The following is a 27,248-nucleotide window of genomic DNA, read 5'->3' as shown; positions in this document are numbered from 1 at the left end:
ATTAAGTTCTAGGAGAAGAAGTTAACCAGGTGGTTCCTTAAGTAAGTAATCTTTTGGCTACCTAGGGATTGATTTTGTTTTCCCATAATGAAAATGAATTCTGATTTCCTTCATTTACTTGACTTTAGTGATCTCTAAAAACTAAGATAAAATATACTCGGCCTCTGAGGGAATACAACCATAATGTACAGAAGACAAAATAGAGACTCTAAAGATTTTGAACGGAACATCTTGAGATTTGAGAAATTAAAGGCAGTGAAAATCAGACTGCTTCTATGCACTTTTTATTTTCCCCACAGGAAAGCAGGGTAGATAATCCTGATGGGTTGGATTCCAATTAATTGGTGAACAGAAGGTAAAATGATCAAGAAACAAACATTGTAATTATAGAAGAAAATAGCAGGAGTTTTTTTTTTTTAAAGGAAATAAAGAATAGAATTCACAGTGAACAGAGACAGAACAAAATCTGATAATTCTAGACTCACTTGAGTGCCTCAAGGATCCTGATCAGGGAAAACAGCTGTGCCTACACATGGGTCCTGGAAAGGCTTCTCCCCGGAACCACCTAAGTGAAATAAAAACTCATTTCTGACTGTTTCAGGATAGCTACACAGACCTTTAGGATAATAACCCACATTCTTTTGGGCAACTCTAATCAAGTGATGCCTCCTTAAGGATACGGAGTTAGTCCCCAGCTCACGTAAGGCACGATACCAAAGAACAGTGAGCCGTCATGAAATCGTCATTGTTTCATACTTGGTTTTTGTGTAGAATGTTCTCCAAATCATTGTCTCTGACCTTTCCTTCCTCTTGGGTATGACTGTGGTGATGTCAGGAGACGAGCTAAAGGGACCTCCTGGATCTCACAGGGAAACTCTTTCCCTCCAGTATCACGCTAAATTGTTCCTTGGTGCAGATGAAATTCTTCAATGGTTTCATCTGGCTGTGAGGTTTTGGGATAACTTACTGTGGTCAGAGCTGTTCCCGGCACTAAGGCTGCTCCAGTTGTGGGATGTATCAATCCCACAGTTCTTCCCTCCTGGCTCAGAGACGTCACTGTGGAGACACCTGGCTGCTATTGTGACATGCAGGAGGTCAGCTGGCTCCTGCTGGTGGGCGTTTCTACTGCCCACCCTGCCAGCTTCACGGGCCCACACTGCACAGGCATTTAGACGTTACAGGGTAGCCCAAGCTCCCAAAGCTGTGGAAAGGAAAGGGAGCTATCTATTGGCCTTTGAGAACTCAAAACCCATGTTGCTGGGGGCCACTCAGATTAGGTACAAATGTGTCATCAAATTCAGTTTTGAAACTGTCTGAGTAGCTTCTTTACCTACAGATTTTGATTCTATTCACTACTCAATACTGAAAAGAGAAATTGATCTCTCAAATAGACAAGGATAAATTTGTATAGAAACAACAGGAAATTCCATATTACATACATGTATGTGAACTGGGTTTGTAATTAAATTACTTTTTCTTTTATTTTAGTTGACATGTAATAATTATAAATATTGGCTGGGTGGGGGTGGCTCATGCCTGTAATCCCAGCACTTTGGGAGGCCTAGGTGGGAGGATCATTTGAGCTCAGGAGTTCAAGACCAGTCTTGGCAACATGGCAAAACCCCATCTCTATGAAAAATGCAAATATTAGGTGCGTGTGGCGGTGCACACCTGTAGTCCCAGCTACTTAGGAAGCTGAGGTGGGAGGATCATCTGAGCCTGGGGAGGTTGAAGCTGCAGTGAGCTGTGATTGCACCACTGCACTCCAGCCTGGGCAACAGAGTGAGACCTTGTCTCAAGAAATAAACAATAAAAAATTGTAGATATTTATGGGATGTAATTAAATTATTATATGACAGATTAACATCAATTTTGCCCTGTATTCTCGTGGTTCTCAGTGCCCTAGCTTTGTACATTTAGCCTTTTTTTTTTTTTTTGAGACAGTCTCACTCTGTTGCCCAGGCTGGAGTGCAGTGGCGTGATCTCGGCTCACTGCAACCTCCACCTCCCGGGTTCAAGAAATTCTCCTGCCTCAGCTTCCCAAGTAGCTGGGATTACAGGTGCCCACCATCATGCCCGAATAATTTTTGTATTTTAGTACAGATGGGATTTCACCACGTTGGCCAGGCTGGTCTTGAACTCATGACCTCAAGTGATCTATCCGCCTTGGCCTCCCAAAGTGCTGGGATTACAGGCATGAGCCCCTGCGCTAGCCTAGCATTTTGTTGTTTTTGTTAATTCAGATCATTAATTAAAGCCAAACTCCATGTTTTTTATTTTTATTATTTATCTATTTATTTATTTTTTGATACAGAGTCTCTCTCTGTTGCCCAGGTTGGTGTGATCTCAGCTCACTGCAACCTCTGCCCCTCAGGTTCAAGCGATTCTTCTGCCTCAGCCTCCCAAGTAGCTGGGATTACAGGCATGTGCCACATGCTCAGCTAATTTTTATATTTTTAGTAGAGGCGGGGTTTCACCGTGTTAGCCAGGATAGTCTCGATCTCCTGACCTCGTGATCCGCCCACCTTGGCCTCCCAAAGTGCTGGGATTACAGGCGTGAGCCACCGCGCCCGGCCTGTTTTTGATTTTTAAATTGTTTCATAGGACATCTGCAGACTCCTTTCTATAGGTCACATTTCTTTCTTGGTAACGTGTGATGTCTAAGCACTTTCTAGTGTCACCCCACATATCCTGAAAGTTCTTCAGCACTATTCCTTGCTTCTTCGTCCTCATCCTATGTCACTGGTTCTTTTTTTTTTGAGACAGGGGTCTCATTATGTTGCCCAGGCTGGTCTTGAACTATGGGCTCAAGAGATCCTCCTGCCTCAGCCTCCCAAGTGGTCAGGACTGCAGGAGCTCGCTACTGCACCTGACTTCTAACATTTTGGCTTGTGGGCAGGTGTCTTCATGGCATTTTGCTCAAGCATCTTACCAAGGGTCTGATACCAGAATTTACATAGATTCAGAATCAGTGATTGAACGTTACAAGGTTACTGCAAAATGTATGAAGAACATTTTATTTAGTTATGTATTTGTTTATTTTTAAGTTTTTTTTAGGGACAGTCTTGCACTGTTACCCACCCTGGAGTCCAGTGATGCGATCATAGCTCACTGCATGCCCCACCATACCTGGTTAATGTTCTAAAAAAATGTTTGTAGATGTTGGGTCGGGGGTGCATTGGGGGAGGGTCTCACTGTGTTGCCCAGGCTGGTCTTGAACTCCTGGCCTCAAGTGAGCTGGAAGCATCTTGGCCTCCCAAAGTGCTGGGATTACAGGGGTGAGCCATTGTGCCCGTCCTGAAGAACATTTTAAAAGAGCAAATCCTAGGAGTTTCTCTAGTGCCTATGACATTGACCAGTTGCTTGGTGTATTAGTCTGTTTTCATGCTGCTGATAAAGACCATGGCTGGGCATGGTGGCTCATGCCTGTAATCCTAGCACTTTGGGAGGCTGAGGTCAGGAGTTTGAGACCACCCTGGCCAACATGGCAAAACCCTGTCTCTACTAAAAATAGAAAAATTAGCTGGGCATGGTCGTGGGTGCCTGTAGTCCTGGCTACTTGGGAGGCTAAGGCAGGAGAATCACTGAAACCAGGAGGTGGAGGTTGCAGTGAGCCGAGATTGTGCCACTGTACTCCAGCTTGGGTGACATAGCGAGACTTGGTCTCAAAAAAAAAAAAAAAAAAAAAGAAAAAAAAAGACATACCTGAGATTGGGTAATTTATAAAGAAAAGAGATTTAATGGACTCACAGTTCCATGTGGCTGGGGAGGCCTCATAATCATGGTGGAAAGCAAAAGGTACATCTTACATGGTGGCAGGCAAGAGACAATGAGAACCAAGTGAAAGGGGAAACCTCTTATAAAATCGTCAGATCTCGTGAGGCTTATTCACTACCACAAGAACAGTATGAGGGAAACCACCCCCATGATTCAATTATCTCCCGCCAGGTCCCTCTCACAACAGACGGGAATTATGGGAGCTACAATTCAAGATGAAATTTGGGTGGGGACACAGGCAAACCATATCACTTGGTTTTTTGGAAGGTGCCAGCAGACCTGACTGCACTGGCTGATCCTTGGGCATTCCAAACCTACACCAAAGACAGGATTTAGGGGAATATATATTGATTTCTTCATCAGCAGGCACAACCAGTGGAATACTGAATAGGAATCACCATGGTGGATAAGGGTAGGCTAGAAAGTCACATATAGAGAGCACTATGGTGGATATTTTGCACTGTGGCTTTATTAGTCCGTTTTCACGGTGATGATAAAGACATACCCAAGACTGGGCAATTTACAAAAGGAAGAGGTTTGTTGGGCTTACAGTCCCACATGGCTGGGGAGGCCTCACAAACATGGCGGAAGGTGAAAGGCACATCTTACATGGTGGCAGACAGGAGAAGAGAGCTTGTGCAGGGATACTTTTTTTTTTTTTTTCCTGAGACAAACTCTTGCTCTGTCGCCCAGGCTGGAGTGCAGTGGCGCGATCTCGGCTAACTGCAACCTCCTCCTCCTGGGTTCAAGCAATTCTGCCTCAGCCTCCCGAGTAACTGGGATTACAGGCACATGCCACCACGCCTGGCTAATTTTTGTATTTTTTTTTGTCTTTTTGGAGACTGAGTCTCACTCTGTCGCCCAGGCTGGAGTGCAGTGATGCGATCCTGGCTCACTGCAACCTCCATCTCCTGGGTTCAAGCGATTCTCCTGCCTCAGCCTCCTGAGTAGCTGGGATTACAGGTGTGTGCCACTATGCCCAGCTATTTTGTATATTTAGTAGAGATGGGGTGTCACGATGTTGGCCAGGCTGGTCTTGAACTCCTGATTTGGTGATCCACCTGCCTCAGCCTCCCAAAGTGCTGGGATTACAGGCATGAGCCACCACACCTGGCCTAATTTTTGTACTTTTAGTAGAGATGGGGTTTCACCATGTTGACCAGGCTGGTCTTGAATTCCTGATTTGGTGATCCCCCTGCCTTGGCCTCCCGAAGTGCTGGGATTACAGGCGTGAGCCACGGCACCCGACCAGGAAACTTTTTTAAAACCATCAGATCTCATGAGACTGATTCACTATCATGAGAAAGCACAGGAAAGACCTGCCCCCATGATTCAATTACCTCCTACCAGGTTCCTCCCATGACACATGGGAATTGTGGGAGTTACAATTCAAGATGTGATTTGGGCGGGGACACAGCCAAACCATATGAATGGCCTTATTTGCCTTTTATTCATTTCACTTCATGTAGCCATAGATGGGCTGTGAGAATCTTGGATAATCGGAAAACCCCATGGTCTGTTTTTTTTTCTTCTTCTAAAATGTCCGCCCTCTGATGATCATTTAGATATGTTAATATGTTGTCCTTCAGTTAACATTATTTTAGGTTTCTTTCTTTCTTTCTTTCTTTTTTGGAGTCTCACTCTGTCATCCAGGCTGGAGTGCAGTGGCATGATCTTGGCTTACTGCAGCCTCCGCCTCTCAGTTTCAAGTGATTCTTCTGCCTCAGCCTCCCCAGTAGCTGGGATTACAGGCACCTGCCACCACGCCTGGCTAATATTTGTATTTTTAGTAGAGACGGGGTTTCACCATGTTGGTCAGGCTGGTCTCGAACTCCTGACCTCAGGTGGTTCACCCGCCTTGGCCTCCCAAAGTGCTGGGATTACAGGTGTGAGCCACCAGGCTGGGCCCAGGACATTTCTTTTAATTCTATTATACTATTATGGGCAGTGGTGTCCGTGTTAGTGATGGATAATAATGTACATTGTTTTTTGTTTAAAAGAAGAGAAAGGGGGCCGGACGCAGTGGCTCACGCCTGTAATCCCAGCACTTTGGGAGGCTGAGGTGGGTGGATCACGAGGTCAGGAGTTCGAGACCAGCCTGGCCTACATGGTGAAACCCCATCTCTACTAAAGATACAAATAATTAGCCGCGTGTTGTGGCGCGCACCTGTAATCCCAGCTACTTGAGAGGCTGAGGCAGGAGAATTGCTTGAACCTGGGAGGCGGAGGTTGCAGTGAGCCGAGATCACACCATTGCACTCCAGCCTGGGTGACAGGGCAAGACTCTGTCAAAAAAAAAAAAAAAAAAAAAAAGGAAGAGAAAGGAAGAAAAATGTTTGTCCTTATTTCTTAAAATCTTCAGTGAGCTTATATTGTGTTCAAGTGATTAACTGTGGTGCCTTTAGGTGCCCCTGAAGTAGTCATAACTTTTTACTCTAACTCCTAAACTTAACACCACATCTACCCACATACAAACAGGTACATACTTATTTCCTTTTTAACATCATTAGTCTTAGTTTTTTTAATGTTGAGCCTGCAGGCTTTAAAAATACAACTTAGGGACAGGCATGGTGACTCATGCCAGCACTTTGGGATGCCAAGGTGGGAAGATTGCCTGAGCCCAGGAGTTTGAGATCAGCCTGGGCAACATAGCAATATCCTGCCTCTACAAAAAATAAAAAATTAGCCAGGCATGGTGGCACACACCTGTAGTCCCGGCTACTTGGGAGGCTGAGGTAGGAGGATCGCTTGAGCCCAGGAGGTTGAGGCTGCAGTGAGCCGTGATTACCCCACTGCATTCTAGCCTGGACAATGGAGAGGGACCATGTCTCAGGGGAAAAAAAAGAAAGAAAGAAAAAATCCAACTGAAAAAATATTTTTAGCTGGGCACGGTGGCTCATGCCTGCGCCTGTAATCCCAGCACTTTGGGAGGCCAAAGCAGGCGGATCACTTGAGGCCAGAAGTTTGAGACCAGCCTGGCCAACATGACGAAACCCCGTTTCTAGTAAAAATTCAAAAATTAGCCTGTCGTGGTGCTGTGCGCCTGTAATCCCAGCTACTGGGGAGGCTGGAGCAGGAGAATCACTTGAACCTGGGAGGTAGAGGTTGCAGTAAACCAAGATCGCTCCACTGCACTCCAGCCTGGGCTATAGAGAGACCCTGTCTCAAAAAAAAAAAAAAATTTAAAGTGTTCACATATAAATGGAGCGACTCATTTAGAGAGGAAGCGAAAGGTCTGGAAGCCAAGTGTTGGCATTTCCACCAAGGCTGAGCATATTCTTATACAGAGACCCTGCTGAACTGCCTTTCTTGGGACGCATATTTTCATGCTACATCATACATTTGGTGAAGCAACTCAGCTACACCCTTTCAGTGGGGGTTGAAGATGAATCAGCCCATCATGTTGTAATTCAGACAAAAGCGAGGTTTATTTTTTTTCAGGCAGGCAATCTAAAATGCCAGAGGAAATGAAGCCCAATAGCCCACTGGCCCCGATCTGTGCCAGGTTTTGCACCAATATGGAGAGGCTGTTCTGTTCTGTAGGACTTGCCCCTGAAACAAAGGATCTTCCTGAAATGCATCTCCGCAGACTCTTACTCAAAAATTCACCTCTGTGGGAGAGGGGACATTTTGTAGCATTTTGTCTTCAGCTTGTGTTCTACAAAAATCAAACTTCAGGTATGAAAATTCTTTTAAACTATAGATTCATTGAACTAGAAAGGGCCAGAAGAACTCTAATTGATACAATTAGGACTTACATAATTTATGTAAGAGAGGACTAGATATGAAGCAATCCAGATAATAAGAGTCTAATCTGCACTTAACCTTCTTCCTTCCTTCCTTCCTTCCTTCCTTCCTTCCTTCCTTCCTCCCTCCTTCCTCCCTCCCTCCCTCCTTTCCTTCCTTCCTTCCTTCCTCTTCCTCTCTCTCTCTCTCTTTCTTTCTTTGAGACAGAGTTTCACTCTAGTTGCCCAGGCTGGAGGGCAATGGCACGATCTTGGCTCACCGCAACCTCTGCCTCCCGGGTTCAAGCGATTCTCCTGCTGCAGCCTCCCGAGTAGCTGGGATTACAGGTGCTGCGCCACCATGCCCGGCTAATTTTGTATTTTTAGTAGAGATGGGGTTTCTCCATGTTGGTCAGGCTGGTCTCAAACTCCAGACCTCAGGTGATCTGCCAGCCTCAGCCTCCCAAATTGCTGGGATTACAGGCATGAGCCACCGCACCTGGCCTAACCTTTTAAAAAGAAATTTTTCACGGGCAAAAGATCTGAATAGACATTTCTCCAAAGAGGATATGCAAATAGCTAATAAGCCCATAAAAAGATGCCCATACACAGGAGGCTGAGGCAGGAGAATCGCTTGAACCCGGGAGGTGGAGGTTGCAGGTTGCAGTGAGCTGAGATTGTGTCACTGCACTCCAGCCTGGGTGACAGAGCAAGACTCTGTCTCGGGGGGAAAAAAAAAGATGCCCAACATTAGTCATCAGGGAAATGCAGATCAAAACTACAATGAGATACCACTTCATACAAACTAAAATGGCTATAATCAAAAAGTCATAATAATAATGTTGGTGGGTATGTGGAGAAATTGGAATCCTCTTACACTACTGGTGGGAATGTGAAGTGGTACAGCTGATTTGGAAAATAGTCTGGCAGTTTCTTGAAAAGTTAAACAGAGTTCCATTTGACCCAGCAATTCTGCTCTTCGGCATATACCCAAGAGAAAAGGGAACTTGCAGTCCCAGCTACTTGGGAGGCTGAGGTGGGAGGATCACTTGAGCGTGGGAGGTCAAGGTTGCAGTGAGCTATGATTGCAGCACCGCAATCCAGCATGGGCAACAGAGTGAGACCCTGTTTCTAAAAAAAAAAAAAAAAGTGCAAACAACCCAAATGTCCATCAACTGAGGAATGGATAAATAAAATGTGGTACATGCATATGATGGAATATTATTTAGCAATAAAAAGAAATATGAAATATATATGTGGCAACATTGAATGAACTTTAAAAACAGTACACTAAGGGAAAGAAGGCAGTCACAAAAGATTACATATTGTATGATTTAATTTATGTGAACTAGAATAGGCAAATCTATAAAGACAAAGTTGACTAAATGGTTGCTTAGGGCTAGTGGAGCTGGGGGTGGGGCAGGAGAATGATAGCTATAGGGTGTGGTTTTAATTGATAAAAGTGTTCTAAAATGGATTATGTTTATGGTTGCACAGCTATGAATATACTAAAAATCATGAAGTGTCCTTTAAATGAGTGAGTTGTATGGTATGTGAATTATATCTCAAGAAGAAAGAGTGAATGAAAAAGAAATCTCTCTAGGTTTCTTCCTGGCTGCCAGAAAATTCTTTCCCATATTTAGTATTTTTCTTTTTGCTCACTCTAATAAACACTTGTTTTGTTTTTGGTAGAGACAGAGAAGAGTAAAAAAACTTCCTTGTTCTTGAATCATAAAATCCTCTAACCTAATACTCAAAGGCCATCATTATATTAGCCATTTGGAGGAAACGATTTCAGTGCCTTTAACCTTTTCTTATAGGATTCATTTTTATGCCGTTATTTGCCTTTCTACCTCCCTTGGAGCTTCTTAACCATTCTGGGCCTCAGATTCTTTGCCTATAAAATGAGACTAGTGGACTAGATCTCAAAGACCCCTTGCAGGCCTGAAGTCCTGTGATGAATGTCGGCATCCTTTGAGAAAGCATGAACATGTACAAATGAAAACACTTTTCTGAGCCGTGGAAGGCAAAACTGTGATCAGCTATGAAAAGAAGCTGGAAACAGACTGAGGTAGTCAAGTTTTAAAATCAGTGAACACAGCATGAAGTGGGCACAGCAAAGGCCTGAGAGTCAGGAAACTTAATCTCTGCTTTTATGACTCATGGTAAGATTTGGGAGAAGTCACATGACCTCTTGAGTACATTTTCTTTTCTATAAAATGGGCATCATATAACCTGCCTACCTCTCTCTAAGCAATGTTCTCACTGAATGATTAAACAAGTAAATATTATTGTAATGCACAGATTATAACAATATTTTATATATGGTTCACAACAAAAGTGCTGTTATTGAAACAATTCTTTCCTTGGAAGAAAATTTACTATACCTATTTTTTTTATTCATTTCATTTTGGTTTTATCATCTCCTCTTAAAACTTAACGAATATAGGCTGGGCGCAGTGGCTCACGCCTGTAATCCCAGCACTTTTGGAGGCTGAGGTGGGCAAATCACTTGAGGCCAGGAGTTCGAGACCAGCCTGGCCAACATGGCGAAACTTCGTCTCTACTAAAAATACAGAAATCAGCCGGGTGTGGTGGGACAACCTGTAATCTCGGCTACTCAGGTGGCTGAGGCACAAGAATTGCTTGAGCCTGGGAGGCAGAAGTTGGGGTGAGCGGAGATGACACCAGTGCACTTCAGCCTGGGTGACAGAGTAAGACTCTGTCTCAAAAACAAAACAAAACAAAAAACTTCATGAATATGGCATAGTAAAATGTAAAGAGATATAAAAATAAAAGCTTAATGAAATCATGGTTAATGTGAACAAAGCTTACAAGAGCATTAAAAATTAATAAAAAGTATTTTCCTTCCAAATTTGGCTTTGTAAAAGCCTATGTTAATTATAAAAATTGTTAAGCATTTTTCTAGTTGCCACTTCCCTCACATCTATATTGTTCTCATTGTTAAGGTGTCTTATGTTGCTTTTTTAAAAATTATACTTTAATTTCTGGGGTACATGTGCAGAACGTGCAGTTTTGTTACATAGTTATACACATGCCATGGTGGTTTGCTGCACCCATCAACCCATCATCTACATTAGGTATTTCTCCTAATGCTCTCCCTTTCCTAGCCCCCCACCCCCCGACAGGCCCCAGTGTGTGATGTTCCCCTCCCTGAGTCCATGTGTTCTCATTGTTCAGCTCCCACTTCTGAGTTAGAACATGCGGTGCTTGGTTTTCTGTTCTTGTGTTAGTTTGCTGAGAATGATGGTTTCCAGCTTCATCCATGTCCGGTGTCTTATGTTTCTGAGTAGAACCAGAAGTCAAGGGACCATGTCAAATCTCTCCATTGTTACACCTTAATGCCTGTAACAATGCCATGCATCTGGTATTTACTCATTAAAGACTGATGACATTTATTGCCTGCTAATGGAAGAGGTTAAACTGCTCAATGTAAATAGGACATTGAAAATTTGCAGTCCAGACAGAATTTTTGTGTGTGGGTCTAGTGATTTCTGAGAACCATAAAGCTAATTTAAAGCATCTTAGGCAATAACAAATATCTCATGGTATTCATGAGATCAATGACATCATGAAACTTAGGAAACTGAACAATAGTCGCAGAAGTTGACACACTTAAAGGAGAGATGGTCTTCCAAGCAGGGAGACTGTATGGTTTTCCAGGGGTACCACCTTTGCTCAAAAGAGCATGGAAATTCCCCTGTTTGGAATTTGGAATCTTTCCAGAGTCAGATTACCATCCCTCAGGAAAACCAACCTCATTTCTTATAGCCACGCAATGTGATTAATGATGTTTGCTTTTCCTCTCTTGTAAGCTATTATCTTCAAATAGGATGCATTGAATAGGTAACAATGGGATCATGCAAATTACTGTGTAATTGGAGTTAGAGATAGGCCTGCTTAAAATCAAGAACAATAGGCCGGGCATGGTGGCTCACACCTGTAATCCCAGCCCTTTGGGAGGCTGAAACGGGCGGATGATGAGGTCAGGAGATCGAGACCATCCTGGCTAATACGGTGAAACCCCGTCTCTACTAAAAATACAAAAAGTTAGCTGGGCGTGGTGGCAGGCGCCTGTAGTCCCAGCTACTTGGGAGGCTGAGGCAGGAGAATGGTGTGAACCTAGGAGGCACAGCTTGCAGTGAGCCAAGATCACGCCACTGCACTCCAGCCTGGGTGGCAGAGCGAGACTCTGTCTCACAAAAAAAAAAAAAAAAAAAAAAATCAAGAACAATAAACATCCATAGAGCTGAGATTGCCATTGTCCCAGATACTTTCAGGTGTGTTATTCCATCCTTAAAACTACCCTTTGTGACAGGTGGTACTTTCCTCAGGAATACGGGACATTCAGGGATATCCACACATATTCTGGGCCATGGGAGAGTCCAGATGGGCTGTGTAGTCTGAAGTTGCTGATAGCTGTCACTCTTGCTGGGGGTCACCTGGCACATTGCCTGCTGCTACTGGGATGTCCACTCAGGGCACAGCAAACCACTGTAGTTTATTAGCACAGCAACAAGCAGTGCTCACTAAAGGCTATGAAGTTGCTGGCTTTAGCCAAGGTCCCAGCTTGCTTTCTGGGGCTGAGACTAAGGGTGTTCACCTTGACAGGGTACAGGCCATCTTGAGGCCACTTTCTGCTCCTCTAGGAGTGGAGGGCCCACCTTCTTTCCTTCTCAACTCCTCCCATTTTCTCTTCCTCCCCAGCATGCTCTAACTTCCTCCCAAGCTCTTTTTTTTTTTTTTTTGAGGCAGAGTTTTGCTTTGTTGCCCAGGCTGGAGTGCAGTGGTATGATCTCGGCTTACTGCAACCTCTGCCTCCTGGGTTCAAGCAATTCTTGTGCCTCAGCCTCCTGAGTAGCTGGGATTACAGGCGCCTGCCACCACACCCGGCTGGTTTTTTGTATTTCAGTGGAGACAGAGTTTCACCATGTTGCCCATGCTGGTCTCGAACTCCTGAGCTCAGGCAATCTGCATGTCTCGGCTTCCCAGAGTGTTGGGATTGCAGGAGTGAGCCACTGTGCCCGGCCCCAAGCTCTTGTTTAAGGATGAATCTTATAGGCTGCCTCTTTAGAGCCTTGCTTTTTGACTCTTTAAAAACAAACAAACAAACAAACAAACAAAACAAGCACCAAAACGCCAAACTCAGGTTTGGCTTTAAAACGATTGTTATGTGTTTAGCTCAACTGGAAAAAATTGAATGTAAAAATGTATTGGGAGGCCGAGGGGGGCGGATCACAAGGTCAGAAGATCGAGACCATCCTGGCTAACATGGTGAAACCCCGTCTCTACTAAAAAAAAAAAAAAAAAAAAATACAAAAAATTAGCCAGGTGCGGTGGTGGGCGCCTGTAGTCCCAGCTACTCAGGAGGCTGAGGCGGCAGAATTGCTTGAACCCGGGAGGCGGAGCTTGCAGCGAGCAGAGATCGCACCACTGCACTCCAGCCTGGGCGACAGAGCGAGACTCCATTTAAAAAAAAGAAAAGTATAGATCATGTATACAATAAGGTAGATTATCAAACAGGTACAGCAGAAGGCTCATTTCGGATCAGAAGTTCTACATTCAGTGTCACAGTGAGGGTGGTAGAAATGAAAACATTTTATTCATTTATTTAGCATGTTGCCTATTTTTTCTAATTTTAAAAATACACATATTGCTTCTTTCTGTATTAATAAAAGGTTATTTTAAATGACTGTACTAATACAGTTTGTATTGTGATAAAATATACATGACAAAATTTACCATCAATTTTTTTTTTGAGATCGAGTCTCTTTCTGTCACCCAGGCTGGAGTATGGTAGTGTGATCTTGGCTCACTGCAATCTCTGCCTCCCAGGTTCAAGCGATTCTTGTGCCTCAGCCTCCCATCCTGAGTAGCTGAGATTACAGGTGTGAGTCGCCATGCCCAGCTAATTTTTTGTATTTTTAGTAGAGACGAGGTTTCGCCAAGTTGGTCAGACTGGTCTCGAACTCCTGGTCTCAAGCAATCCGTCCGCCTCGGCCTCTCAAAGTGCTGGGATTACAGGTGTGAGCCACTGTGCCCGGCCCCGTCTTACCAATTTTTAAGAGTACAGTTCAGCAGCATTAAATATATTCACAATGTTGTGCAACCATCACCACCATTCATGTTGAGAATTATTTTGTTTTGAAAGTGTCTCACTCTGTTGCCCAGGCTGGAGTGCAATAGCACAATCACTGCTCACTGCAGCCCCCACCTCCCAGGCTCCAGTGATCCTCCCACCTCAGCCTCCCAAGTAGCTAGGACCACAGGTGTGCACCACCATGCCTAGCTAATTTTTAAATTTTTTGTAGAGATGGGCTGGTCCATGCCCTATGTTGCCTAGGCTGGTCTCAAACTCCTGACCTCAAGTGATCCTCCTGCTTTAGCCTCCCAAAGTGCAGGGATTATAGGTGTGAGCCACAGAACCCAGCCCAGAATTCTTTTCATCTTGCAAATCTGAAATTCTGTATCCATTAAATGCTAACTCCCCATTCTCCCCACCTCTAATCCCTGACAACCACCGTTCTACTTTCTGTCTCTGTGAATTTGACTAGGTATCTTATATAAGTGGAATCCCACAGACTTTGCTCAAAGATGCTATTTTTTGTGTGTCTGGTTTGTTTTACTTAGCAATAATAATGCCTTCAAGCTTCATCTATGTTATAGCACGTATCAGAATGTCCTTCCTTTTTAAGGCGAATAATATTTCCATTGGATGGATATACTGCATTTTGTTTATCCATTCATCCATTGATGGGTGCTTTGGTTGCAGACACATTTTGACTATTGTGAATAGAGCTGTTATGATCATGGGTGTAACTAATATAGTTTAAAGAATTTATTTAGGAGACAAAAATAAACAGTATTTCAATTTTGGTTATATTCCTATTACTGGTTTTCTTTTTACCTAAGCCTTTGGCTGAAGAAAGGAAGGGCCATGCCTGCTGAATTGGGAAAGGAGAGCAGGGAATGAAGGAAAAGGACAGCCACAGACTAAGGGTTAGTGTTCAGAATATACAAGAATTCTTACAAATCTGTAAGGAAAAGATGCGCCACTCAATAGAAAAAGATCAAAAACTTGAACCAACATTTCATAACAGAGACAATCCAAAATGAAACGATGCTCAACCAAAAAGTAATCAGAGAAATGCAAATTAAAGCTACAACAAGACACAATTATGCACCCACCAGAATGGCTAAATCTGTCTTTCAAAGCTAAACAAAGCAAGAAGAACTTACCTACACAGCCAATGGAGGTGAAAAATGGTACAAACCTTTGGAAAATAATTTATTGTTCTCTTGTAAAGTTGAAAATAAATATACCCCAGGAGCCTGCAGCTTATTTCCTGGGTATATTCTCTGGAAATCTGCATGCACAGATGCACCAGGGTGCAATAATGCTCCTGATAGCATCGCTCATAATAGCCCCAAACCAGAAACAACCCAAAAAGTCATCTGCAACACAATGGATGCATTCATTGTGGTGTATTCATTTGATGGAATACAGAATTACAGCTACACGCACCATGGATGACACTCACAATTATGTTGTTTAGTGAAAAAGTTTAGTGAAAAAAGGCAGAGTCAAAAGATTTCATATGATTGCTTCCATCTGTATAAAGTTTAAATTAGGCAAAAAATAATTTATTTTTAGGAAAGCATGTGTAGGTGGTGCTATGGTTTGGATGCAGTTTGTTTAGCTCTGCCAAGTCTCATGTTGAAATTTAATCCCCAGTGTTGAAGGTGGGGTCTCGTGGGAGGTGTTTGGATCCCTCATGAATGGCTTGGTGCCATTCTCTTGGGAGTGAGTGAGTTCTCACTCTCAGTTCCTGAGAGAACTGGTTGTTGAAAAAAGCCTGGCACCTTCTTGCTCACTCTGTCTTGCCTCCTTCTCTCTCACCATGTGACCTGCACATGTTGGCTCCCCTTCCCCTTCCGCCATGAGCAGAAGCAGCTTGAGGTCCCCACCAGAAGCAGATGCCGGTGCCATGCTTCTTGTATGGCCTGCAGAACCATGAGCCAAATATCTTTTCTTTATAAATCACCCAGCCTCAGATATTCCTTTGTAGCAATATAAACAGACGAAGACAGGAGGTCAATATATAATAGGAAGCAAGGTGTCAATGGCAAGGAAGAGGGTTTTGAGTGGGGAGGAATGTGTGGGACAGGAGACACTATCTATCTTTTTTTTTTTTTTTTTTTTGAGACGGAGTCTCGCTCTGTCGCCCAGGCTGGAGTGCAGTGGCGCAGTCTCAGCTCACTACAAGCTCCGCCTCCCGGGTTCACGCTATTCTCCTGCCTCAGCCTCTCCGAGTAGGTGGGACTACAGGCGCCCGCCACCACGCCCGGCTAAGTTTTTGTATTTTTCAGTAGAGACGGGATTTCACCGTGGTCTCGATCTCCTGACTTCGTGATCCGCCCGCCTCGGCCTCCCAAAGTGCTGGGATTACAAGCGTGAGCCACCGCGCCCAGCCACTATCCTATCTTGACTTAGGTGGTGGCTACTTTAGAATTAAAAATATATGTATTTTAAAATAATTATAAATTCACAGGAAGATGCAAACACTGTGCATAAATGTCCTGCATACCTGTCACTCAATTTCCCCAATAGTTGGATCACCCATAATGATAGTACAAATTGACATTGGTCCAATGTATGGATCTAGTTCTGTGTCATTTGATTACACATACACAAAGCTCCTCGTGTGTGTCTCCTTCATAGTTTCCTCCCTCCAGCCCCTCCCCGCCATCCCTAGACCCTGGCAACAACCACTAGACTATTTTCCTCTTCTGTAATTTTGTCATTGGAAATGTTGTATAAATGGAATTGTGTAATGCATGACCTTCTGAGATTGGCTTTGTACAATCAGAGAATCCGCTTGAGATTGACACATGTTCTTATGAATAGTTTGTTCCTTTGTGTTGCTGAGTTGCATTTCACTGTACGGATGCACCTTTTGATGGACATTTCGGTTGCCTCCAGTTTTTGCCTGTTACAAATAAAGCTACTATGAGTACTTGTGCATAGGTTTCTGTATGTATACACATTTTTACTTCTTAAATAATTCCCAGGAGTGCAATTGCTGGGTTTCATGGTAAGTGTATGCTTAGTTTTAAAAGACACCAACACACCATTTTCCAAAGTGACTGCACCATTTTACATTTCCACCAGCAATGTGTGAGAAGTGCAATTTCTCTGCATCCTTGCCAGCATTTGCTATTGCTGCTATTACACTTTTTTCCCCTGTTCTGATACATGTGTAGTGTTAGATCATCATGGCCTTAATTTGCACTTCCTTAATGTCGAGTGATGTGGAACATTACTGGAGGAGGGGCAGTGTTCTATCTTCCAACTTAGGTAGTGGTTAAACTGTGAATGTTTTGTATTTCACAGTAAAATAAGAAAAGAGGTGGCTGGGTGCGGTGGCTCATGCCTGTAATCCTAGCACTTTGAGAGGTCAAGGCGGGTGGATCACTTGAGGTCAGGAGTTCAAGACCAGTGTGGCCAACATAGTGAAACCTTGTCTCTACTAAAAATACAAAAGTTAGCCAGGCATGGTGGCGGGCGCCTGTAATCCCAGCTGCTTGGGAGGCTGAGGCAGGAGAATCGCTTGAATCAGGGAGGCGATGGTTGCAGTGAGCCGAGATCATGCTACTGCACTCCAGCCTGGGCGACAGAGCGAGACTCCGTCTCAAAAAAAAAAAAAAAAGAAAAGAAGAGCACTGAGATTCATATTTTGAGATATTATCTTCCTACATCCATTAAAAAAATAAGGCAACCATGTGTGGGGCACTGAAGTCACCTGGCTACAGGTAGAGCAGGCAGGCAGTGGACCCCCCATGAAGCCTGGGCTATTTTCAGCTGCCCACAGCACCTCCATGTAAAACAGACTTTCATAAAGCCAACGTCCTTCCAAAGCAGTCTGACGTGGAGTTGTTCAAACACTAAAAAAAAAAATTTATTATGCATATGCATTGCGTAGGCGTTTCGTGTGCTGCAAAGTGGAACATTCATATCAGAAAAATGAGAAACCCACACTGCATTTCCAGGTAGTTGGAAAGGCTTTAAAGAAGAAGGAAATTTAACAGCAATTTAAAAGGCTCTTTAGATTGTAACTGAGAGGGACTAGGGATGGGGTAGGGAATTGTTACTTGTTATTATAAGCACTTCTGTACTGTGTCTTCATTTAGAAAAGAAGTCTGCTGGGCGCGGTGGCTCACGCCTACAATCCCAGCACTTTGGGAGGCCGAGGTGGGCTGATCACCTGAGGTCAGGAGTTCGAGACCAGCCTGGCCAACATGGTGAAACCCCCGTCTTTACTAAAAATACAAAAATTAGCTGGGCATGGTGGCAAGTGCCTGTAATCGCAGCTACTTGGGAGGCTGAGGCAGGAGAATCGCTTGAACCTGGGAGGTGGAGTTTGCAGTGAGCCAAAACCGTACCGCTGCCCTCTAGCTTGGGTGACAGAGCGAGACTCCATCTCAAAAAAAAAGAAAAAAAGAAAAGAAATCAGAAGAGATAGTGCAAATTTACGTAGTGTGTTTTGTGTTAGTTTTCTAGGGCTGCTGTCACAAAGACCCACAAACTGTATGGCTTGAACAACAGAAATGCATTGTCTCATAGTTTTTGAGGCTAGATGTCTGAGATTAAGGACATTAGATTTCTATATTTTAGAAAGATGCTAATGCAAAAAAAGTTTCTGGAGTCAACTTGCAGTCATCCAGAAATCCAGGCATTGGAAGTACTGCATTCCTTCCTCCCAGACTCTTGGATCATTAAGAGTGTATTCCAGCCATTTCTGTTCCTGTACATGGTAACTTTTTTTCTTTTTCTCTCATCCTCCTCATTCAGTGTTTTTGACCTAGATACTATTCATTGAAATTAAACAGCACGTTTACAAGCATTTTACAGGAGTTAACCCTTTTACCTCAAATAACACAGTAAGCCTATGAAGTAGGAATGAATAGTATCCCCATTTTGCATATGAGGAAACAAAGGCTTGGAGAAGCTGAGTAACTTGCCCCCACATTTAGGGCTAATTAGCAGTGAGCTGAGCTGTAAACCCAGGTTGTCTGTCATAGAGTCTGTTCCTAGGCACCAGGCTGTACTATTCATTGTGAAATTAAAGCAGTAGCAATTGTTATTATTTGTTTATTTTTATTTTTTAGACAGAGTCTCACTCTGTTGCCCAGGCTGGAGTGCAGTGGCACAATCTCAGCTCACTGCAACCTCTGCCTCCTGGATTCAAGCAATTCTGGTGCCTCAGCCTCCTGAGCAGCTGGGATTACAGGCATGTGCTGCCAGACCTGGCTAATTTTTGTATTTTTAGTAGAGTCATGGTTTTGCCATTTTGGCCAGGTTGGTCTAGAACTCTTGGCCTCAACTGATCCGCCTGCCTTGGCCTCTCAAAGTGCTGGGATTACTGGCATGAGCCATGGATCCTTGACGTAATTGTTATTTTTTTAATGTAACTTTTATTTTAAGTTGCAGTAGCAATTATCATAGGGTTTTACATAAATATCAACAAAGTTTCTACAGTTCCTTGGCATGTGGTAGGTGAGATATGAATGCTACTTATCTTTTTTCCTCCTTATGTCTCTAATCTTTTTTTTTTCTGACTTGTTATTTTGTAACACAGACATTATTTGGGAGTCATAGAGTTAAAGATTACAATGTTTGTTCAGAAACTACATAAAGCATTGCAGTTGGCAAGTTATTGGAATTTTTTTTCTTGCTAGATCGATAAATGATCCTGAAGATAAAACTTCCTGAAGAGAATACGTGGTTTTTGACAATGCTATAATATTTCATTTGATCTTAGGCTGGCTAGCTCTGAGGTCACACAGAAACATGACCACAGAGATGTTAATAGAATTTACTTCCATTACTGAATTCTGACATGGTTCTGAATTTTTAAAAATGCTATGAACATAATTTTTCCTCCAATTCTATCTCAGGGAAGTGAGTTTTTTTCAGGTCATGTCCAAATTTTGGTAGTGTTAACTTGAGGTTTGTTGGAAATTAATCTGAGAATACCTTCTGGAGATGGAGACTGTTGGATCTGGGATTTGTTTTTGGCCTACTTACAAGCTGATAAGTGAGCCTGTGCCTGTTTCACGGATGCTGGCGCTAGACAAAGATTCCTATGTCAGAGATAAAGGCCTTTATTATTCATGGCAGAGCAAGCAGCATGGGCGTCAGCATATTTGCTTTGGTTTTCTCTGCCTCCAAGTCCTATGGGGACGATGCAATGTGACCTAGATGAATGCCACCCATGCAGTGGGTCTGAGATGCCACTGAGAAGCACTGAGCTTTGGGACCCCAACACTTTCAGAGCAAGCAGTTAGCAGCATACCATTTGTCATGGGGGAGACACCATCTCATCTCTCAAAGTTACTAGCTGAATAAACAATCCTGAGAAATGACATGGAGAAAAAGAACAGACAGTGATGATAAAACTTTTCATCAAGGCTGTGTAAGTGGCAAACCAATCATTAGCGGAGATTGGAAAAGCAATGAAGAGATGGCTCCAGCAATTGAGGTAAATGACAGAGCAATCTGCAAGACTGTTGTCTACAATCACTTGGAAGACAGCAAATGCTACTAATAAACTTTTGGATTTCATTAACGAAGTCCCCAGGCAGAATGTTGAAAGTGTCAGCTTGTTGGTCTAAAATACATATATGATAAGGTAGAGGAAGAGAGAGTTGAAGTCAAGAAGTAGCTGTTTCATTTGCAAGTAGAATTCAGAGAAAACAGAAAGGATCCAAATCATTACACATTGTATACATGTATCAAAATATCACATGCACCCCCCCAAATGTGTACAACTATGACATATTAATAAAAAAAGAAAGGATCCAAGATTTGCTGCGTTGGAAGATAAAACTGTTTGATCATCCCTGGTCTCCACAGCTCATAGAAGATTCTCAAAATGAAATGAGACCTGGGGCCAAGTCCCAAATTAAGTGTACAGCTGTGACATCATATTTAAGGTTGCCAAAAGAGTCAAGGCAGCGTCTCCTGAACACTCTCAGTAGACAGAGGAGCATTGCTGCACTCAGCCTGACTTATGACCCAAAGTAGAAAAAGAAGTGTCTAAACAAAAATTATCAATATGACTTTTGCCACATGAAGATCTGTAGCAAAGTCACAAGAAATCCACAAAAATTTTAAGAGAATTTTCTGGTAAAAGCACTGCCATCTTTCACTAAAAGGAACAGACTGTTCAAAATGAAAAAAAAAAAAAAAAGAAAATGACCTGTGGGCTCCCGGCGTTCTCTAGGTAGAAGGCAGACTGAGAAAGCTACTCAGTGGCAAAATGGGCCATTTCTTACAGAAATGAAAAATTGTCTCAGAGGGCTGAGCTAAGGGCCCCTAGTGTAGTGTAGAACCAAGAACCACTCCGAGATATGAGCTGGGTGGTTCCATGCCAAAGGAACAGCAATGAACCCTAATCAAGAACTTTTCCAGGGCCAGGCACAGTGGCCCACGCCTGTAATCCCAGCACTTTGGGAGGCTGAGGCAGGCAGATCACTTGAGGTTAGGAGTTCAAGACCAGCCTTACCAACATGGTGAAACCCTGTCTCTACTAAAAATTCAAAAATTAGTCAGGTGTGGTGGCACACACCTGTAATCCCAGCTACTCAGGAGGCTGAGGCACAAGAGGCAGAAGTTGCAGTGAGCCGAGATCGCGCTGTTGCACTCCAGCCTGGGCGACAAGAGTGAGACTCCATCTCAAAAACAAAGACAAAAACAAAAACAAAAAACAAAAAAAGAACTTTCTCGGCTTCCAGTTTAGGGGAACCTGGCAACATGTGTCCAGCTGTGTTTGAGAATTGCCATGGAAAAATGACTTCTATGTCCCTCCATCCTTCCCTTTTGAATAGGATTATTTATTGTGGTTATCCTGCTTTACTATGATATTTTGGGTATGTGTGGGGTGGAAAACTTGCCTTTTTATTTTGAAGGTGTCCAGACTGAGGGGTGCTGCACCTGATGATAAGTCCTCCAGGAGCCTCACTTGGACCTAATGCAGATTAGACCATAGCCTTGAGCATGATGCCATAATTGGATGAGGCACTTGGTGTTCCTAGGGTGGGGCAAGCATACTTTGGCTGTGAGAGGAAAATAAATAATTGTAGTCAGATGAAAGATGATGGGAGATTGGAAAAAAATGGCTGACTTTTTTTTGCTGACTTTCTCATCAAGAAGTGGAGTTTTGGGAGCTAAATGATGAGAACACACGGGCACTTGGAGGGGAACAACACAGACTGGGGCCTTTTGGAGGGTGGAGGGTGGGAGGAGGGAGAGGATCAGGAAAAATAACTAATGGGTATTAGGCTTAATACCTGGGTGATGAAATAATCTAGAACAAACCCGCGTGACACAAGTTTACCTGTGTAACAAACCTGCACTTGTACCCCTGAACTTAAAAGTTAAAAAAAAAATAAAGAAAAAAGAAGTGGAGCTTATCCCCCATTCCCTGAATGTGGACTGGCCCTGTGCCCTGCTTTGACTTATAAAATGCAGCTGCAGTGATGCTGGGTGGCTTCCTGGACGAGGACGAGGCCTCAGGAGATCTTAGTGTCTGCTCTCTTCCTCTTTGAATGCCACGCTAATTTGAAAAACCCAAGCTGACCTGTGGGAGACATGCGGCTCAGTCAAGAGCCAGAACCAACCACCAGACATAATGAGGTCGTTTTATCCCATCTGACCTCGTAGAGCTGCCAGATAACGGCAGCTACGTTAGTGACCTCAGCAGAAAACCTGACTGGCATAGCCACCTGCTATGGTTTGAATATTAGTCCCCACTGTAACCATATTAAGAGGGTGGGGAATCTGACTGTGGCATTTGAGAAGAGGGACCTTTGGGAAGTAATTAGGATTAGATGAAGTCGTGAGGATGGGGAATCAGTGGCTTTATAAGAGGAGAAAGAGAGTCCTGAGCTAGCATGCTCAGCCCCTTGCTGCGGGATGCCCTGAACCGCCTTGGGACTCTGCACAGAGTCCTCACCAGCAAGAGGGCCTTTACCAGATGCAGCCCTTGACCTGAGGCTTCCCAGCCTCCAGAACGGTAAGAAATGGATTTCTTTTTTTTAAATTATTATACTTTAAGTTTTAGGGTACATGTGCACAACGTGCAGGTTTGTTACATATGTATACATGTGCCATGTTGGTGTGCTACACCCATTAACTCTTCATTTAGCATTAGGTATATCTCCTAATGCTATCCCTCCCCTCTCCCCCCACCCCCCAACAGGCCCCGGTGTATGATGTTCCCCTTCCTGTGTCCACGTGTTCTCATTGTTCAATTCCCACCTATGAGTGAGAACATGCGGTGTTTGGTTTTTTGTCCTTGAGATAGTTTGCTGATAATGATGGTTTCCAGCTTCATCCATGTCCCTACAAAGGACATGAACTCATCATGTTTATGGCTGCATAGTATTCCATGGTGTATATGTGCCACATTAAGAAATGGATTTCTTTTCTTTTTGAATTACCCAGTCTCAGGCATTTAGTTATAGCAACAGAAAATGGACTAGGATGCCACCCAGATTGCTGACCTACAGAATCATGAACAACAAAAAAGAGTTGATTTGAGCCACTAAGTTTCAGTGTGGATTGTTATGACCCCAAAAGTAACCAATATAAATGCTTTTGATGCAAATTCACCACAGGCATAAAAATCCTTCCAGAAGAGTCTCCCAAGAACTTTGGAAAACTGAGGTAGTATCACTAAAAGCTGGCCATATAGACCTTATTATTTAATAGTTCTGCTCTTAGGTATACACAATAGAAATTTGTATATGTACTCACCAAAACACATGTAGAATAAGGTACACGGCAGCAATTTATAATAATCCCAAACACGTAGCACCCCAAATTTCCACCAACAGTAGAATGGATAAATCAGTTGTGATATATTTATACAGTACAATGCTATACAGAAAGAAAATGCACAGATAAACCTCACAAACATAATGTTAAGTTAAAGAAAGTCAAACACAAAAGAAAGCATATTGTATGGTGAACAATCAGGACAGTGGATATCTTTGCAATGACGGACTAATGACTAGGAGGTGGCCCATGTAAGCTTCTGGGGGCTGGTAGTTTTCTATTTCTTGATATTGGAGATTACAAATGTGTGTTCATTTTGTGAGAACTCATTGAGCTGTAAACTTAGGATTCATGAAGTTATTTGTATGTATTTTATACTTCAATAAAAACATTGCTTTTTTTTAAAGGGAATCCCAAGATTAATAAAGGAATTTGAGAAAGGATGAAATTCACGTTTTTTTAATGCAAAATCTGGGATTTCCAATTTGTATATCCCAGTGTCTTCGGGAAGGAATTCACTTTTATTTTGTCAAATATTTTCTCTGTTGAGACAATCCCCATTGATCTGATTGCCATTTGATAAACTCTTTTCTCTCTTATGCCTGAGTCCTGTTTTTGTTTCAGTAATAGTTATCAAGTATGACTAACATCCTTTAATGGCTATTTTATGTTATGAATTTCAGGAGAAAACACATTTGCCACTGAAGATTTTGTATGATATCATCTTGTAGCCAAAGCAAAAGTTGTGGGAGGAAGCAGCAGAAGATGAAGATGAAATAGGCTGGGGCTGATTACAAAACACCATGAAGGTATGCAAGATTTCACACTTCACACAAGAATAAAAAAAGACAACAATTATATCTGGATTTTACAAAAATCATGAGATAGCTGTGTTTAAAATGGCATAGTAAGAAAGTTCTTCTGCAGTCTTGTCTCTAAAAATGCCACCAAACAAAAATAAATAGAAAAGAAAACTCCATGTTTGAATAAACGAGGGGACAGCTGTAGCACTGAAGCACACTAGATGGGGGAGGGTGGCCAAATTCAGTGACGACAGTAAAACGTGGGCTTGCTGTCCACAGAAGGTGCCTGGAGTACAGATCTCTCAGAACGTCAGCAGAGCAAGACCAACAATACCTAATTTGGAACAAAGGGAAACACACAGACCCACCATATTTGCTAGAAGCAGTTTGCCAGTGGAGCGGAGGAAGCTATCACATGCAGTGCAAAGTTATCAGTCTGGATTTCCTGGGGGAAAAGTTGACACTGAAAAACCCTCCTGGAACCCAAAGCCTCACTCAGGGAACCTAACTGTGATCCTGATACTCTGGAAATTATCCCCTAGCCCCTCTCGCATGATATTTCTGCAATTATTCGATATAAAAAGAACTGAATAATTCAACAATGACTACTAAGGAAAATTAGACATTTGTAACTTGTAACCTGCAACAAATTGTAGCAAATAGTAATGAGAACCATACAACGATACTATGAGGAAAAAAATGGGGAAAGGAGGAACACTAATGCTGGCTAAAAAAACACTCATCAGAAAAATGTTACTTCAAAGCAAGTGAATGTTGTGGCCAAACAGCACCATTCAAAACCTAAAAAGGAAAAAGAATTAATGTTTGATTCAATTGTGTCTATAAAACAAGGGCTTAAAGAAGAAATATAGGAAATTCAGGAAAAATATAGCAGGGCAACATAAGGAGATGAAACATAAACTAACAGACTAAAGGGAAGAAGAAGAAAATACATATTCACTATTATAGAAATAAAAGCCTCATTAAAAGTAGCTCAAAGGAGCATATGGATGGCATATTGAGAAAAGCAAACAAAATGTAATGTAAATGAGCATGCTTAAGAAGGATTAGAGAGAAACTGATCTATGAAAGACAAAAGATGTTTAATACATGCATAAGAGGTGTACATGACAAAGAGAAAATAATCGAACACAAAAAAATTGGAAGCTATTTAAATGTTAAGGCTGGGCGCAGTGTAATCCCAGCACTTTGGGAGGCTGAGGTGGGCAGATCGCTTGAGGCCAGGAGTTGGAGACCAGCCTGATCAACATGGTGAAACCCTGTCTCTAGTTAAAAAAAAAAAAAAAATTAACCAAGTGTGGTGACACATGCCTGTAGTCCCAGATACACCGATAGCTGAGGCAGTAGGGTTGTTTGAACCTGGGAGGTGGAAGTTGCAGTAAGCTGAGATCACACCACTGCACTCCAGCCTGGGCAACAGAGTCTGTCTCAAAAAAAAAAAAAAAGATATTTTAAATGTTTAATAAACATTTCCAGGAGTAAAAAGAAATTTGAATGTGCAGTTGTCTCAGAAAATTAGAAAAAAAATTCCAGATATTTATTTAGTAGAAATAGAAGACATGAATCTGCAGTTTGAAGGGATCCATCTTATTGAAAAAATTGATACAGACTAATCAACAGCAGTAACATCTGGTAAAGTTATAAGTCTACAAAGATGAAGCCAGAGACCTTGGCATTTTGGTGGGGAGGAGATTCTTGATCCACCTTTAAGGGGGAAACGTAAGGTTGGCCTCTGACTCTTCAGGAAACATTCAGTGTTAGAAAACAATGGAGCTTTGCTCACAAAGCTTTAGAGAAAGAGAGTGTGACAAACTTTTTTTAAAACCTAGCTAAAATTTTCCAATATAAAGGCAATATACTTTTTTTTTTTTAATACAGTCTTACTCTGTCACCTAGGCTGGATTGCAGTGGTGTGATCTCAGCTCACTGCAACCTCTGCCTCCCAGGTTCTAGTGATTCTTGTGTCTTAGCCTTGCGAGTAGCTGGGATTTTAGGCATGTGCCACCACGCCCAGCTAATTTTTGTATTTTGGGTAGAGAAGGGGTTTCACCTTGTTGTCCAGGCTGGTCTTTAACTCCTGGCCTCAAGCTATCCACCTGCCTCAGCCTCCCAAAGTGCTGGGATTACAGGCGTGAGCTACTGCACTCGGCCTCCATACAAATATGTTTTAGTCACCCAGGATGCAAGCACTATAGCACTATAGCTTCTTCTTTTTTTTTGAGATGGAGTCTTGCTCTGTTCTCCAGGCTGTAGTGCAGTGGCATGATCTTGGATCACCACAACCTCCGCCTCCCAGGTTCAAGTGATTCTTCTGCTTCAGCCTCCCGAGTAACTGGGACTACAGAAGTGTGCTACCATACCTGGCTAATTTTTGCATTTTTGTAGAGATGGAGTTTCACTGTGTTGGCCAGGCTGGTCTCGAACTCCTGATGTTGTGATCCGCCTGCCTTGACCTCCCAAAGTGCTGGGATTACAGGCATGAGCCACCACACCCGGCCTAATGACTATAGCTTCTATGAGCCCTTCTTTTTTTTTTTTTTTTTGTTGTCCCAGATTTATTGAAAATAATACAGCACTACAGAAAAAATTCAAACAGGTCCCCGAGGCGTTTTGAAATTCATCCCAACTGTAGGCTGAGTGACCTGAAGGTTGGACAGACTGCCGAAGTCCAAAAGCTTCAGCATTTCCTTAGTGTCAGGATCTACTTCAATTATCTCCTGATCCAAGGCTGAGACCTCAGGAACATAATTGTCTCTCCTTTCTCTCTCCTCCTCCTGCAGCTTGATGGAGATACCTCTTACTGGGCCTCTCTGAATCTGCTTCATCAGATGCGTGACATAGCCTGCTATCTTGTTGTGGAGCTTTTTGCTGGGGATAATGGCGATCTCCTCGCACACGCGCTTGTTCGTGTGGAAGTCGTTGCCCAGGTGCGTGTAGTACTTTTTTTTTTTTTTTTTTTTATTATACTTTAGGTTTTAGGGTACATGTGCACAATGTGCAGGTTTGTTACATATGTATCCATGTGCCACGTTGATTTCCTGCACCCATTAACTCGTCATT

At 42.9% G+C, this 27,248-nt stretch overlaps 2 protein-coding genes across 5 annotated transcripts in view; one reads left to right on the top strand and one right to left on the bottom strand.

Moving 5' to 3' along the window:
* Nucleotides 1-16,791, bottom strand: part of IPO5 (importin 5) — an 81,144-nt gene extending 64,353 nt beyond the window's left edge. For 2 of the 4 annotated variants that reach the window (XM_030813581.1, XM_030813583.1), the window contains exons 1-2: nucleotides 968-1,496; nucleotides 486-565 (exon numbers count right to left, since the gene is read on the bottom strand). The gene's annotated coding sequence lies outside the window, so the exon portion shown is untranslated. Of the gene's footprint in view, nucleotides 1-485; nucleotides 1,497-16,366 lie in introns of those variants that run through there. The other 2 variants (XM_030813579.1, XM_030813582.1) reach the window with 2 other exon arrangements.
* The window catches only part of LOC115835208 (uncharacterized protein C11orf96-like), a 45,674-nt gene extending 18,630 nt beyond the window's left edge, over nucleotides 1-27,044 (top strand). The window contains exons 2-3 of the mRNA XM_030813586.1: nucleotides 24,048-24,173; nucleotides 26,969-27,044. The gene's annotated coding sequence lies outside the window, so the exon portion shown is untranslated. The remainder of the gene's footprint in view (nucleotides 1-24,047; nucleotides 24,174-26,968) is intronic.
* The last annotated feature ends 204 nt before the right edge of the window (nucleotides 27,045-27,248 follow it).

The sequence above is a fragment of the Nomascus leucogenys genome, chromosome 5 (assembly GCF_006542625.1).
Source record: "Nomascus leucogenys isolate Asia chromosome 5, Asia_NLE_v1, whole genome shotgun sequence".
Taxonomy (NCBI): Eukaryota; Metazoa; Chordata; class Mammalia; order Primates; family Hylobatidae; genus Nomascus; species Nomascus leucogenys.
This window is presented reverse-complemented; position numbering and strand designations above follow the sequence as displayed.